The sequence below is a fragment of the Poecilia reticulata genome, linkage group LG4 (assembly GCF_000633615.1).
Source record: "Poecilia reticulata strain Guanapo linkage group LG4, Guppy_female_1.0+MT, whole genome shotgun sequence".
In the NCBI taxonomy this organism is placed as follows: Eukaryota; Metazoa; Chordata; class Actinopteri; order Cyprinodontiformes; family Poeciliidae; genus Poecilia; species Poecilia reticulata.
This window is the reverse complement of record NC_024334.1, coordinates 16,970,426-16,981,539: the sequence shown is the minus strand read 5'-3', so window position 1 is coordinate 16,981,539 and position 11,114 is coordinate 16,970,426. Positions and strand designations below refer to the sequence as shown.

Genomic DNA, 11,114 nt, shown 5'->3' with positions numbered 1-11,114 from the left:
TATATATCCGTTCTTTGAGGTAAAGAGAACTGAGAACTTGTCTTCAGCAAGCGATCATTTGTCAATGGTCCAGATCCTCTCTACGAAGCAAAGCGTATAACAAGGGCTTGGTTTTTACAAGGCTAATCGCTTCCCTTAACCCAAGAAACTCCATACAGCCAAAGAAAACGCTGGTCATTCAGGGAAAATGACTTTTACAGCACAAACATTACAGTGGAAAATCTTTGGAACCAAAACTTTAAAATCTTGGCCTACCTTGATAACAACAACCGGACCATATCTACTGTAACTTACAGACTCTTGAGGTAACGTGAACGAATACAAGCCGCAACCACTAACTTTGAAATGAAAAAAAAAAAAAAGTGTAGATGTATAGAGGCCACACTTGTCTATAAACTGCAGGTGTCCAGGTTGTAACAGGATACAACCTGGACACTGAAATGGGCGTCCTTTTAATCTTAATTTTTAAAGGGTTTTATCATTTTTAAACAGATATGTACGTCAATGTTTTTTTCCAAATACTGCCTGTAATACAGCTGCTTAAAAAAAGGTGATCATTGAACAGCTTTGGAATCAAACAGCCTTCATACACACTTCCTCAGTCTCTCGCTTATTGTCGATCTCAACATCACCTTCGTCTCGAAGCAAATTCACTCCCAAGCTTGTGCAGTCCAACCTTTCAAAACTTAATGATGAAATGCTGTGAATTAGCCGCATCACAGTGTTAAAAGTAGTGGCTTATAGTCTGAAAATTATGGTAATGAAAACATACATCAGTATTCTATATTCTGAGAATATTTCTGTCTTCAAAGCAGGTAAAAGGAGGCTACTTCCTATTATTACAGTTCTAGCTAATAACGTTCAACAAATCCCTAATCCAGAACCCGGATGCTTCGGCTTTCATAATGATGCCACACCAGCATCTAATGGTTCTGAGCTGTAAACACTGAAGCATCATTACTGGGACAAACGCACAATGTCACAGTCATTCTGAGCCACAACACTGTAGCACTGCACCTCGTGGACTCGGGTTCATGGATCACTTCAAACGTTGCATAACAAATGTGTTTATAGTTAAATGTTCCAGAACAACGTTAAGGGTAAATAAATGCAGACTATAAATCTACAATCTGGACCCTTTTGAGCTCTGGTGGATCAGCACTGAAAGAAATCATATGTTTTTGATTCTCTTGCAGAAAAACAAGACGCTGAAATCCAGCTTGGCCAGAAGCATCTGTACAGCGTGAGCTGAGGGCTTGATTTAAAGGCTTTGGGCCTCAGTCCTCATTCCTACTTGTTTGGACTTTTACTTAATCTTCCCCACTGCTCACTCTGCAGCACTCTGACCCGCGGTGACACCCAAAGCAGATTATTTGAAAGGCAAAAGTTAAACTAGTTGTTTTTAAGGAGGCTTTATGCTTAATTGACTGACAGCTTCTGCTGTTTATTTGTCTCAGCTGCTTAGAAGTAATCCAAACCAGCTCACTGGTCTGTTGGAAAAAAAAAAAAATCTACCCAGGGTATCTATGTCAACTCCGTTAATCACCGTGGGCTTGTTTTAATCTAATCTTTCCATCTTAAACACATCTTATTTACTTGTTTTCTGCTTCTCGGTTTCCTTGTGAGGATCTCGGCTCAGCTGTGGACCATCCATACTCCAGCTTCTCATGTTTGGAACTGGCTTGATTTAGACTATATTTTATCTGCTTAGCTAAGACAAGATGACAGAAGGAGGGGTTAGGTTTAGGTAGTGCAGGCTACCAGCATCGCATTTTATTTCCACCCAGTATCTTGATAAATACAGGGGGCGACGAGTTTTCATGATGTTATGAACCACAACCACCTGCAAATAGCTAAAATCCGTGAAACGATTAGAACTCCTTGTTTTAATAGTCCAAACACCAAATATACCTCAATATGCATCGATACGCACAGTGGAAACAGTCTTGGCACTATCGTAGTCTTCCTTATCTCCTCTATTAGGGTAAAGCCAATCAGTGCCGATGAACGCTGCTCCTGAATTTGCTGGCCTATAGCATGTCAAGTAGCATTGTTCCGAGGTATTTCAGCTTCCCTAGCAGCATTTTCTTTCAAATATTTTAGATTTGCTCTATGACAGAATCTTCAAATAGGTGTATTTTCTGGCAATAATTGAGAGTTATTAGGTAAGTAGTAAAGTAGTAAAATGTGATAGGTGGGAAGTGGGGGGCCTCTGTATTCTGTGGACGACAGTGGACCTTTTCAGAAGGTGAATTTTAGATCTAGTGATATTAGAGCATTCTGTAAAAAGAACATCTTACCGACAATCAAACATGGTGCTGGAAGGACAATGGTCTGACGTTGTGTTGCTACTTCAGGACCTGCTGACCTGTTTTTTAATTCTGCTAGTTGCAAGGCGATGTCTGGCAGGCAAGTTTGATGCTTTTAAGCGCTCTTGGATTTTGTATCGATGATCGGAAGCACACTGGTTAGTCCACTGTTGAAAAAAGTCTTCAGCCTAGATTTCAACCCAGGTGGAGAGACTTGACCTAGGCCATTCATGCTTATAATACCTTTCAATGTGCGTGAGTTATAGCAGTCCAAAACTTGAAGCAGCCTGCAAAGTGCAGTGAGGCAGAATTCTTCTACAGAAACGTGAAAATCTCACTGCCTGCTATTTCAAAACCCTGATGGTATTTGTTTTAGCCAGCAGTGGCATAAGCAGTTAGTATTAGGAAGAAATCAGTTTTTACAACTTGTTTTTGCAAGTCGGTTTTGATAGCATTGTGCATAGCGAATGAAAATTGATTTTCAGTATATTTATTTTACCTTCATCTGATTTTGAACTAAGATCTTTTGGACGCCCTAAAGAATATAACCCTCTTCTAGCAACTTAGCCAATCCTACAAACTATATCCGGGAAACTCTGCTAAGGATCAGATCATTTTTTTAAGAAAACATGAAAATTACTATCATAAAATCATGAATGCAAAATCTATATTATTGCAAACGCTAAAGAATGCAATGTTGTTCTTATATGCAACAACTTCCAATTCAGTTGGCATTTTTGGGTCATTTTGTTGGATATGAAAGGGAACCATCTCTCACTGGATTATTGGAATGTATTGTTTGAGCAGAATCTTTATAAATATAAAATAAGAGACACTAAATCTACTGTTTCTGAGGAGGCTTAATAGGTAGACAAGAAGAGTAAAAGATGGCATGCTGCAAAACATACAAAAATGAAAATATGTGATAAGATTGTGAGAGAAGGAGCAAATAAAAACCATACCAAGACAGATTTTATGTATCAGTCAAATGCCTGACCATTTAAACAGATTTGGAGACCAAAACCTGTGCTTCTGTGAAAGATGGAATAGATTTTTTTTTTCTTGCTGCAGTCCAGCAAATACTGGGAGGATTTATCTGTGTAAATAAATTCTCACAGTCAGATGAGTTAAGGACCCCCTTGGCTACAGCAACAGTCAAACCCAACAAAGAGTTAAGCATTTGCAACTCCACTGTGAAGCTAAACAGTTCTTAAAATTCAGCTGGCAGCCAGCCTCGCTCGTCATCCGCCAATTTGATGCGTGCTTCAAGGATCTGGCCCGAACAGATGAACTGCGAGCCAGTAATCCAAACAAACACAGTGAGGAACCATGAAGCATCCCTGGTAAGTTATGTTAGCACCACTGTGGCCCGCGCGTGGAGGCGGGTCTGCGCTGGTCCACTTTGGTTGCATGACAGGCTGGAGACATTTAAGCAACCTCAACGAGAGGAGCAACATAAAGTATATCAGATAAGAATAAATGATAACAGCCGACGTTTTCTTCCAACTGAGGTTAGAATAATACGTGTTTATCTAGCATTTGTTGCCAAATTAGTTTTCAGAATGAAAAAAGCCATTTGAATTGGTAAAGACAATACATATTATCTTTACAATATGTAAGACCGTCATTTGGTCTGTTTTATCGGCTCATGATATTTAAAGGGATTGTATTATGTAAAATTGACTTTTTTTGGAGATTTGCATCATGTTACAATGTTATTCAATCATCAAAAAGATACAAAAAGAAATCCTTTATTCTACCGTGTCAACCACTCAGCTGTGCAACATGTATGGGTGGACCTAGCCCCGCCTTCGGGGACGAATCTCCTCCTCTGAGCTCCAGTTTCCGAGCTTCTGCCTCACAGAGCAGCTCCTTCAGACTAGCCAGAAGCAATTAGCAAACACTAGGTGGAACTGTGCATCTGCTGAGCTGATTATAAAAGTTACTTCTCAATGAAACGCTGGTAAAAACCTCGTTAAAAGCTTAAACTCCGCATTTCAGAAAGAGCAGAAGTTTTTAAAGAGACAGAAGTCCAATTTTCAAAATTCGAGGATTATACGATCCTTATAAAATGCTAATATATATAAATTGGCATTTTATTTTTTATCCACATCTTAAGACAAACAGAATAAACACTATATTTGAATTATTCTACTCTTCACAAAGATTTTGACGAGCTAATATTAGCTTGTTACCAAGTCAGGTTGTGGTATATAGCCTATAACCAGTTGCTTTACCTACACGACGCTGTTAGCTATCCAAGTTTACTGTTTTAAGAGTGATGAGTAATGTTCTTTTAGTTTTCCACATCATCATCGTCTGTTTTTTTTTCAACCAAAGACATTTCCTAACACCTGATTTTGTCTTTCTCATCTTCGAGAGAAACATTGTAATAGCCTTATTTCAACATACTGACAAGAAGTGCATGGCAACAAGTGAGGGAGGGGCTTTGTTTCTCTGCTTCATAAAGAAAACTGAGCACTCTAGGACTTTCTCTGGTGCCGCTTTAAGAACTTTAAACCAAAGGAATAGCAGGACACTTTTTAGCTCACAAACCTTGGTGTACCTTCTGAACCATCATCTGCTCATCTCACTTATGAGACACACAAAGTCTGAAAATAAGATAGATAATTTTTTTTTTGTCACTAAAGCTGAAGCTAACTTGCTCTCAGCTTGGAAACGGCTGGTTTAAGAAGCAGCAGCAGGACATGAAGGACCCTGACAGCCTCACTTTACTCTTTCACTATGTAATATTGTCCCTGATGACCCTGACATACAAAAACTTTCTGTCAAATGCAAACTCTGTTTCTATGGTGATATTAAAGCCCATAATCTGAGGGTAATAATGGAATCTTTTGAAGAACACATTAATATGGAACATAAAGAGCATTCAAAGCATCTCATAATGTACTTATGAGCAGATGGAGAGAAGAAATATTTTATCTTGATATTTGATTAGAAGCGTCAATGTTTCTAGAATGCAGGCATAAAGGACGGAGTATTTAAGACACACTTAATTGCTCAACAGCCAATCAATTAAGCATCAGTTTACTTATGAATACGTATAAAAAGAGTCTGTGTTACACGACCAAACCAGAGTTTTACCTGTGGCCGTGTTTAGAAAACCTATAACATGATGTTTTCTGGCAAAGACGTGCCAGCTTCTCCCAGTCTGTGCTGCGTGACACGGTCCGAGTTTTCTCGGACCGTGAAAGGTCACAAATCAGCATCAGCAATTAAGAGCTGCAGAAGTGACTAAGGCTTCTTTGACCACCTGTTCAACATTTTCACATTCATTAAAGGAGTGCTCCGTCCCTCCTGGGAGCACCTCACCATCTGTTTTTATCTAAAATATATAACATGTTGACATCTAACTACAGCACACGCTTTGCTAGACACAGCCACCATAAAGCTTCCCAAGAGCTTTTTATTTAGTAATATGTATCATCACGTGTTTCGTTAATGTCCCATTTAAAAAAAAGAAAAGTAAAATATGCAAACTGATTTGGCACACAACAGACCTTTAAACATGGACGTTTACATCCAAAACAAGAACTTTTGCTTGTTTGTATCAGGAAAAAAAGGGTATATATATTAATTCACACTCTTGGATTTTTTTTTTGGTCTTTTTAATTGCTTTTACAAATCAAAGTTAACAAAATGTAGCAAATCCATTTAATGTCAAAGTGAAAATTGATTTCTACAAACTAATCACAATTAAATAAAAAAATGCAACCTAAAATAAGAGGCAATATGATCAAAATCAAATGGGTGAACCCATGTCAACTTTTGAGTAAATAATTAAGAATGTCTGTGGTTCTACTAACTAGGGAGTTAATAAAAAAGAAGAAAAAAAATATTAAACGAAGCATAATTGTTATTGCTCCCAACGTTGTTCTGTTTGTAAGTTTTAACTAAAAAAATAATCTCCAACTGTTCTACATCTGAAACCAGAAGCCTACATACACCAATTAAAGACTGTCTGAAGTTAAATCTGTTGTTTTAGGTTCGTCAGAATTACCAAAATGATTTCTATTTGTTAGAAACCAGGATACTTGGCAACATTTTTTTTGAAACATTCTCCTTCAAATTCACACGTTTACATACAGTTGGTCAAATTCTGAAAAAACTGGAAGCATATTATCATTTATGACCAACTATAAGTGTGCTGTGATGTCATTTCCTGCAGTAAGCAGCCTCAACAACACAACTGTCTTCCTCACAGGACACTGTTGTGTTTAGGACATCACTGCAGTTGGGTGTGACTGCAATAAAAACCAAAACTAACAACAAACTAACAAAATGATTCATTTTCTCCTTCTTTAGTTCGGCTTTCCATCATTGTGCATTTAAGAATCAAATCTGAGCGCTGGAAAAACATCTCCGAACGCCTTTGGAAAAGGACAATATGCAACTAAATTAATTCTTGTGTAACAACTGTTCAAAGCATCCACCGAAACAAAATGGAGTAGGTTTTTTAGATTAGTTTAACAAGGAGGCTGAAGAAGAACTGTTGAACTTGGAGAAAACATTAAACTAGAACTGGAGAGACGCTGTTTTCCCAACTAAATCAAGACGGCATCATGGGACCACTTACGTAGTCTCATTAGGACAACTTCTTGCTTTTTTTTGGCCACTTTCTCAGACAGAAAGGTAATGACAGGCCAGAACTATTATAATGTGAAATCTTCATATATATGTGTTTAACACTTAAAACTCTTGTCTTGAAAATCTTAACACAATAAAATTTCTTAACACAGTTGTAAAAAATTTTCATCTTAAATTTGTTTGACCTATTTTTAATACATCCTGTTCAATTTTTGAGGCTCAAATATAATTTTCTAAATTTCTCTCCATGCATAAATGACACGTTTGTACCGCTCGCCAAAGTCTAAAAACACTATCAAGGTTTTTTTTCTCGTCATCCTTTGGTTTCTGTGTGTAACCCTAATGAAAGGAAATACAACACTGCAGTAACTAAGCTGAATTCTTTAAATGTGGATGTTTAATAGTAAATTAAAGCCTTGTACATGTATAGTAGGGTCTTTATAAAAACAATTTTTTCTATGACACAGTTAAGAAAATATTATTGTACCCACTGGATCGGTTTCAGGAAAGTTTTCACCTGTTTAAATACAAATCTGCACTGAGCGTTGTTTTTAGCATGCCAAACCCATAGGGGGCAGTGTAGCGCAAAGCCAAAACCTGTCAGCCAATCAGATTGCTTCAAATCAACTATGACTTCCTGTTAGGAATTAAACATGATAGTAGGAAGTTTTCTTGTGTGGATAAATCTGTAGGTTGAGCTATTTTTAGAATATAAACTTATTAAAACTCAAGAACATTGTTTGTGAATCATGTTTTGACAAGTATGTGGCTATATTGATCCATTATTTGTCCAAGACTATAATGGGAGGTCCTTAAATCTCTGTTTCCCCATGTACACACAAATACAGACTTTTCTGAAATCTCTACTTTGGTGGGAGTTTTTATTAATAACCATTTTTAGTGATAAAAACAGTGTTTTTGTGGTTGAAAGGCCAAAAAAGCATAACGACGTGCTCCTTTTTCCCATATATCCAACTACATGTGGACTTGGCTTGACAAGGTGAAACAAAGTATTTAGAAAAGCTTACCTATATACCAACACTAACGATGGTCAGGATCACAGGATAAGTCACCTGGAAAGAAGCACAATAGACAGTCAGTTTTAACAAATGAATATTCATTTCCAGAGGACAAAAAAAAAATATATATATATATATATATATATATCTAGATTAATAATGTGTCGGGTTGCAGCAGCCATTTGAATCCGTCTCCGCTTCAGTTGTTTACTTAAAGAAAGTTAACATTAAAGTGCAGCTCTGCCTCCTGAAGTGAAACACCAAGTTTTGACTGCAGGGGATAAATTCAAAAATGATAATTGTGAGTGAAATTGCTATTTCTGGTATTGTGAATGTCCTACATTCTGTTTAGATGCAGGTAAGGGTGGGTGGGGTGGAGAAGGATTTTTTTTCTTTTTTTTTTGTCTCCAGGGCCCTAAGATGTGCATTCCTCTTGCTGAGGAAAGCTTTTGTTCTGATAAATTGACATTGTCAATTTCCCACATTGCCACAGTGTGGCATATACTACAGGGAGCAGCAGTGGGAACACAGATGCTACGCACGATTGGCATCACTCAACCTGACAGTTCTTGTTTTTTGGGCCTTTTCTTCCTTTTTTCTTTCAAGGGGGAGGGTGGGCTATTCTTTTTCTAAATCTGAACTTCCAAGTCGAGGAAGCAGGAAGGAACGGGAATTAATACACCTACACATTCCTTCTCCCTTTGGAAAAGGGAAAAAAGAAAAAAAAGAAAAAGATTCTTTGTACTCGCATCATAATTACTGGTGGGCGCCACTTCTGGATTGTTATACTCTCCACCCAAGTTGAAAACAATATTTTGAGGACGTGCAGCCGACAACTAGGTCTCGTTTCCTTAAGTTTACTTGTTTTGTTTTTTTTGTTTGTCTATTTCTACCCGCGTCTTAATTTTGCGAAGCAGAGTTCTGGACGTTTTATGCTCTCTATTTCTCACATACTGCTCATCTGCAAGCACGCAGTCAGGCACAGAGGGGCAGTATTCAGATTCAGCCGCAGCCTGAGCCTGGCACCGGCACACAAATATTACTTATACACTGTGTGCACAATAATTAAGCGAGTAAGTTTGACCGCATCACCATTTTGAGGCACATTTTCTAGCCTCAAGCTGCATAAACGTGAATGCTTAATGGATTTAATCATAGCAGGTGATGTGGGTCTGCAGGACAATGCTCCATAACATGCATAAAAGTTGCGTGGCTAGCCATTAAACCCTTTAAATAGGAACATGACCCCCTTCCTCGTCTGACCCGAACCCAACTGAGAACTGCTGGGAAGTTCTTGTGCAGCAGATTTCCAGTGAAAGGAAACAGCCCACCTCTCTGAGCTGTGCAGCATCGGCCACCGATTCATTCTTTTTCCACGTCAGAAATGTTTTACTGGAAAGCTTAAACAGATGAAAATAATAAATGAAAATGGGTGTTTTTCATTTAGTTGCGTAATAACTCTGCACAATAATAGTTGCCCAATAATCGTGCGCACGCCAAGAAAGCCAAAACTTTACTTTCTGGAACATTCGTGTTTGAGGTTTTTTAAAGTTAATTGAGAGCACTGTGGTTGGTGATTCTGATAAATGACACTTGCCAAATAATTGTGCACACAGTGTTCTTATTACCGAGCTGTAGGGTCCAAAGAAGCTTAAAAGTTGTTACAAAGTCGGTCTGAAGCCTGAAGATCTAGAGAAACTCATCCAATTGTTTATCTGTAGTCACATTGATTACTGCAATAAAGACTTCATAGGTCAGCCTTTCAGGTCTTCTGGTTCTGGTTCTGCTCTGCATCCCCAGAACCAGAACCAAACATGGAGAAGCAGCATTCAGCTTCTATGCTCTACAAATCTGGAACAAACTTCCAGAAAACTGAAAGACAGTTGAAACACTGAGTTCCTTTAAAACCCCACCTGTTTAGGATAATCTTTTATCAGGAATAAATGGAATATTGATGAACATATTTCATGTGTAATTACTTACTGATTTTGATGGCATTTGACAAAATGTAATGTTTATTCCTAGCTTCATAATTTGTGACTGTATGCCGTTTTTCATGATGTAAAGCACTTTGCCTTGTTGCTGAAATGTGCTACACCAATAAAATTTACTTCAAAATCTGATTCCCCCCGTTCTATTCAGGAAATGTTTGCAAAATTGAAAATTATGACCTTTTTGTTCATTTAACTTAAAAGGTCAGGGAGAGGTGCTCTGATTCATAAATGAGAATATATATATATATATAGTATTTCTGCGACTACGGTCGATATATGGTGGATATTCTTTTACCTTCTTAAATATTCAGGTTTAATGAGGAATTGTTGTTTCCTAATTATTGTGAAAACAGAGAAATATACAAATTCTCATGCAGCAGTTATTTTTGTTTAGGTCTCACACTATGGGGGCCGAGCAGCGGACGGCCTAAGGAACACATTCGAAGCTTTGTAGAAACTTTTATTACAAGGACCACCTCCCATATCAGTCACAAAAACACTGCAGTTTCTTATGCAGATTCTATTTATATCAACCGCTCCTAAAGTCCTGCCAACATGCATCCTACCAGGAAACTAAAAAATGGAGGTTTTTGGAGTGCTTCTACAAACTTTGGAAGTTTGTAGAACTTTTAGACTGTTCTTACCTAGTGTCTGCTGAGAGGGCAGAGCAGTGAAATACTCACGTCTACGACCTGCTGGACTTTACATGTACACTGAGCAGATTGAGCCATCTGTCCTTGTAGACTAGTCTGAGACAACAACTACTAACCGGAGATCTTTAAGAAATAATTATGCAGACCTTCATTTACCTGGAGCAGATTGAGTGAGTACTAATGTTTTAATTAACCTTGAGATTCCCTCACTGACAGCTGCTCATGTTCTGCCTGGACGGGATCCAGCTCACAAAATTCCACACCGGTTTCCTGCTCAGCAACTCTTACCAAAGAAGTGGGATCAATAAAGGTTTGGTTTGGAGTGGAAAAGATTGTTGCACATTAGCGAATGGGTAGCTGACGGCTGGGTTTTTTTTTTTATTTATTATTATTATTAATCAGATCAGGGAATGTTTTTGGATGAACCTGTATTACAAATAGCATAGGAACACCAAAATAAAAAGCAGGCAATATAAGCAAACAAATATTTATTAAGATAAAATTAAAGAGCAAATTTGATCTAAAAATAAG

At 37.8% G+C, this 11,114-nt stretch overlaps 1 protein-coding gene across 7 annotated transcripts in view; it reads right to left on the bottom strand.

The window, feature by feature from the left end:
* Window positions 1-11,114, bottom strand: part of lpp (LIM domain containing preferred translocation partner in lipoma) — a 187,048-nt gene that overhangs the window by 146,505 nt on the left and 29,429 nt on the right. For all 7 annotated transcript variants that reach the window (XM_008407672.2, XM_008407670.2, XM_008407668.2 and 4 more), the window contains one exon: window positions 7,946-7,990. The gene's annotated coding sequence lies outside the window, so the exon portion shown is untranslated. The remainder of the gene's footprint in view (window positions 1-7,945; window positions 7,991-11,114) is intronic.